Consider the following 6,000-nt stretch of genomic DNA (forward strand, 5'->3'; position numbering starts at 1 on the left):
CGCTATTCCACTCGTGTTTGAAATTGAAAAGGAAAGAAAATCTTTGTTGTACCAGCAGGATACACGCGCGCAATGACGCATCGCGTTGCGTATCGCGCAATTTGTTAACGCGCAAATACGCTACGCATACGCGACGCTTATCTGCATGCGCGGCGCATCTTATGGAAAAGCACTGATTTCACAAAAACCTAGTGGTCAAATGGCTCCGTTTTAGCTGATAAGGGTTTTTCAAGTTCTTTCCCCGATTTAAATATCAAGTTATGAATGGATTTCGCTCAAACTTCTCAAGGGGCCGTGGATTTACCCGATGTTCATGTAATGTAAGGTAGAAAAACGAAAACTGCCGCATTCTCCTGTGAGATTCGATGAAAGTGCAAAATATGACCACTTTAAACTTCAACGGCCATTATTTCAATGTTCATTTTCTCGGTAAAATGACGATTTAGGTACACGATAACTTAATACAGCATCTATATGTAAGCAAATATGATCATCGTAAGAAGCATGATCGACTCGAGAAACGGTTTTCCCATTTTTTTATATTTTGGTCTATTTCCGATTTTGGGCATCATTTTGAGCAAATAGGCGTTTGTGAATTTTAAAAAGTTCATTTTGATGCCTTATATGGTCAATAACTCAAAAAATAAGGACAATATCAAAAAAATAAAAAAACCGTTTTTGGAATGGAGCCTCAAGATTGAGATAAAAACAAAATGAAATATTTTGGAAAGAGTGTTTTTTTGTTATGATGTACCAAACAAATATTGCCAAAAACTCACTTTTTGTGGTTTTCTTCATAACTGTTGTTTTTACACCAAATCTATATTTATATTAAGATTCATTGATGTCTTGCCTTTATAAAAATGTATACTTTTATATGTCTTGTGCGAATAATTACAAAGTTATTGCACTTTTACTACATGCATGTCTGAGAGTACACAGCTGCCTTAAGGGCCGCGTGTGCGAAAAATGTATCATTTGCAACAGGAAAGTTAAACTCGAACTTCGTTCATTTGAACGCATTTCGAGTAACAAACTCGAAAACCTGCAAAATGAGCGTACATCGAGTTAAAAACTCGAAAACCTGCAAAATGATCAATATTCGAGTGAAATCCATATTTACTGTATACAGTATATGAAAGGCAAAATACTTCAGATCAATCTAGATTAACATTTGGCCTAATAATATGTGTTTACCACTTTGATTAAGGGCCGCATGTGCGAAAAGTGTATCATTTGTATTGAACAGGAAAGTTAAACTCGAACTTGGTAGAAATTGGCCTACTAACAAAGGGGATCTATATTCATATTCACAACGACCATTGATTGCAATTTATTCCGTGCTTGAATAGATCTAAATCTTTCAGGGCGGACATTTCATGGGTAGGACATTCAGTCTCATTACACCAGTAAAACGTGTAGTCAAAGGTATAGAGAAAGTGATTGGCTTGAAACATCGACCATAATGTGGAATAAAGTGACATTTTTACCTTTCAGGTAGTGATTCCACAATGGTGTTGTGTGATGTGCAGTAGTCTGCATACAGAAGGGTTACGTCTGATCTTACGATTGATTGCAATGGCAGAATCCCATAGGAATCAATTGTAAGATCGATCGCAACCCTTTTGAGAAACAGCCCTGTTACATTTTTTTTTCCATAGCTTTGCGGCATGTTGTAGCCTAACACAATAAGTGATATGTGGAGCTTTAGATGTGTAATGTTTTACTGAACTTAACTTTTATAAAATATGTAAAGTGGAATGTTGCATCTAATCATGGTCTATTAGTACCACTGATCATGCTCCTGAGTTGGAGTAGAAAAAGTCGGGCAACTGACCCGCGGTTGGGTGAATCACATCTTGCACATGCTATAAATTCTAATGTAACCCCTGGAGGTAACCTTATTTACTGGATGATTTATATTTTAAGTTGATGTTGTTTACGAAAATGTGTTTTTAGTGAATGACTTTAATAAAAGATAATTATTAACTCTAATCTGCTGTGTTTAAGTTATTTCTATTTTCAATTGTGCCGAAGTTAAACACGTAAAATGAGCGCAGAGGATGTCCCCAACAGCTAAATGAAAGCAAAGAGTGCTAAAGAAAGGCGTTTTGGGGTCACGAAAAATATCCGTTTATAGAGGTAGATAACATTTAACATTTTGCAGATTTTCAAATTTTTAAACTCGAAGTAGGCTCATTTTAAAGGTTTTCGAGTTTGAAACTCGAAGTATGCCAAAATGACCGATTTTCGAGTTTGAGTTTTCTGATGCAGATTTTCCTTTTCTCTTATCCACGTGCCCTTAATATATATAATGGTGAATGTACATTTAAGTTAACCGTAGTCTAATTCGGCCATTTCTTGTAACCTCTCACGAAGAGGGGATGTTTGCCAACCACCCTCAGATTTTCAAAGTCTGTGGAAATCGTCGTGAGTGGCCTCCACCCCTTTACCATGTTTACCAAGGGAAGATTCTTTATAGGCCTTCCCGTTTTGCATCAACATGAGCGCAAAGGATGTCCCCAGAACCCACAGCTATATAAAAAAGAAAGTATAGGGTGATAAAGCTTAATAAAAGCGTTTTGGGGTTACGGTAAAATCATCCGTTAGGGGGGTCGGATACCATGATACCTCCCATTCGTTTGCCAAGGGTTAATGTAAAACTGATCTGAAGTAGTTTGCCTTGCATTATGATAGGCATGAATGAAACTCGAAAATTGTACATTTGCAGATGTTCGTTTTAAAGGTTTTCGAGTTTGAAACTCGAGTATGCCAAAATGAACGATTTTCGAGTTGGAGTTTTCTGATGCAGATTTGCTTCTTTTCTCGTTATCGACGTGCCCTTAATATAATGGTAACATAAGTTAGCCCTAGTATAATTTATCCATTAGTTGTAACTCTCACGAACATAACTAAGGGGATGGGTGTTTGCCACCCGCCCTCAGAATGTCTATTGAAATCGTCGTGAGTGGCATCCACCCCATTTACCCGAGGGGGAGATTAGGCCTACCCCGTTTTTGCAACAAAATGAGCGCAAAGGATGTCCCCAGGCCCCAAATAAAAAGGTAATGGGTGCTAAAGCTAAATAAAAGCGTTTTGGGTTACGGTAAAATCATCCGTTAGGGGGGTTGGATACCACGATACCACCCCCTGCGTTATAGTGTTAATGTAAAATGATGTGAAGTATAGTAGGTATAAATGAAACTCGAAAATTGAAAATTCTGCAGGTTTTCGAGTTTAAAACTCGAAGTAGGCTCATTTTGCAAGTTTTCGAGTTTGAAACTCGAAGTATGCTAAAATGAACGATTTTCGAGTTTGAGTTTTCTGATGTAGATTTTCCGCTTTTCTCGTTATCGACGTGCCCTTTTTTAATGGTAACATATATAATATAAGTTAACCCTAGTCTAATTTAGCCATTATTTGTAACACTCACGATGGGGGGGGGGGGGGCATCCACCCTCAAATTTGAAATGTCTATGGAGGTCGTCGTGAGGGGCATCCATCCCTTTACCCGAGTGGAAGGTTTTGTATAGGCCAACACGTTTGGCATCAAAATGAGCGCAAAGGATGTCCCCAAACCCCACAGTTATATAAAAAGTAAAGGGTGCTAAAGCTTACTAAAAGCGTTTTTGGGTTACGGTAAAATCATCCGTCATGGGGGTTGGATACCACGATACCACCCCTGCTTTGGACTAGGGTTAATCTAAAAATGATCTGAAGTAGTTTGCCTTACATTATGATGGGTATAATGATACTCGAACATTGAACATTTTGCAGGTTTTCGAGTTTGAAACTCGAAGTACGCTCATTTTGCAGGTTTTCGAGTTTGAAACTCAAAATGCGCTCAAATGAACGAAGTTCGAGTTTAACTTTCCTTTTGCAAATGATACATTTTTCGCACATGCCGTCCTTAATCAAAGTGGTAAACACATATTATTAGGCCAAAGGTTAATCTAGATTGATCTGAAGTATTTTGCCTTTCATATACTGTATACAGTAAATATGGATTTCACTCGAATATTGATCATTTTGCAGGTTTTCGAGTTTTTAACTCGAAGTACGCTCTTTTGCAGGTTTTCGAGTTTGTTACTCGAAATGCGCTCAAATGAACGAAGTTCGAGTTAAACTTTTCTGTTGCAAATGATGCATTTGTGGCACATGCGACCCTTAATCAAAGTGGTAAACACATATTATTAGGCCAAAGGTTAATCTAGATTGATCTGAAGTATTTTGCCGTTCATATACTGTATATAATAAATATAGATTTCACTCGAATATTGATCATTTTGCAGGTTTTCGAGTTTTTAACTCGATGTACGCTCATTTTGCAGGTTTTCGAGTTTGTTACTCGAAATGCGTTCAAATGAACGAAGTTCGAGTTTAACTTTCCTGTTGCAAATGATACATTTGTCGCACATGCGGCCCTTAATCAAAGTGGTAAACACATATTATTAGGCCAAAGGTTAATCTAAATTGATCTGAAGTATTTTGCCTTTCATATATAGTAAATATGGATTTCACTCGAATATTGATCATTTTGTAGGTTTTCGAGTTTCTAACTCGAAGTACGCTCTTTTTGCAGGTTTTCGAGTTTGTTACTCGAAATGCGCTCAAATGAACGAAGTTCGAGTTAAACTTTTTTCGCACATGCGCATGCACAAAAGAAATGTGTGCTAAAGCTTTTCTGTTGCAAATGATGCATTTGTCGCACATGCGACCCTTAATCAAAGTGGTAAACATATTTTATTAGGCCAAAGGTTGATCTCGATTGATCTGAAGTATTTTGCCTTTCATATATAGTAAATATGGATTTCACTCGAATATTGATCATTTTGCAGGTTTTCGAGTTTTTAACTCGAAGTACGCTCATTTTGCAAGTTCTCGAGTTTGTTACTCGAAATGCGCTCAAATGAACGAAGTTCGAGTTAAACGTTTCTGTTGCAAATGATGCATTTGTCGCACATGCGGCCCTTAATCAAAGTGGTAAACACATATTATTAGGCCAAATGTTAATCTAGATTGATCTGAAGTATTTTGCCTTTCATATATAGTAAATATGGACGAGACTCGAATATTAATCATTTTGCAGGTTTTCGAATTTTTAACTCGAAGAACGCTCATTTTGCAGGTTTTCGAGTTTGTAACTCGAAATGCGCTCAAATGAACGAAGTTCGAGTTAAACTTTCCTGTTACAAATGATACATTTTTCGCACATGCGCATGCACAAAAGAAATGTGTGCTAAAGCTTAAATAAAAGCGTTTTGGGTTACGGTAAACTTATCTGTTGGGGTGTTGGATCCCGTGTTGGCTGGATACCACGATACCACCCCTTCGTTGGACTATATGGTTAATCTAATGATCTGAAGTAAATTTAGTTTACCTTACATTATGAGGTATGAATGAAACTCGAACATTTAAAATTTTGCAGATTCTCGAATTTAAAACTCGAAGTAGGCTCATGTTAAAGGTTTTCGAGTTTGAAACTCGACGTATGCCAAAATGAACGATTTTCGAGCTATATAAAAAGTAGAGGGTGCTAAAACTAAATAAAAGCGTTTTAGGGTTACGTTAAAGTCATCCGTTAGGTGAGTTGGATACCACGGTACCATGCACCCCCTGCGTTAGAGTAGGGTTAATCTAATATGATGTGAAGTAGTTTGCTTTTCATTATAATAGGTATAAATGAAACTCTAAAATTAAACATTTTACAGATTTTCGAGTATAAAACTCGAAGTAGGCTCATTTTGCAGGTTTTCGAGTTTGAAACTTGAAGTATGCTAAAATGAACGATTTTCTAGTTTGAATTTTCTGATGCAGATTTTCCTTTTTCTCGTTATCCACGTATTCTGGTATCAATGTAGGCCTACTCGGGAGGGTAATACCCCCGAGGTTAATACCTATCCACTAGTAGGCCTACCCCTTTTTATGAACAACTAGTGTGCTTTTACCGGGGCTTTTACGAATTCCGTGGAGAACGTAATAACAAATTGGATAGAGAAG

The sequence above is a fragment of the Amphiura filiformis genome, chromosome 19 (genome assembly GCF_039555335.1).
Source record: "Amphiura filiformis chromosome 19, Afil_fr2py, whole genome shotgun sequence".
Lineage (NCBI taxonomy): Eukaryota > Metazoa > Echinodermata > Ophiuroidea > Amphilepidida > Amphiuridae > Amphiura > Amphiura filiformis.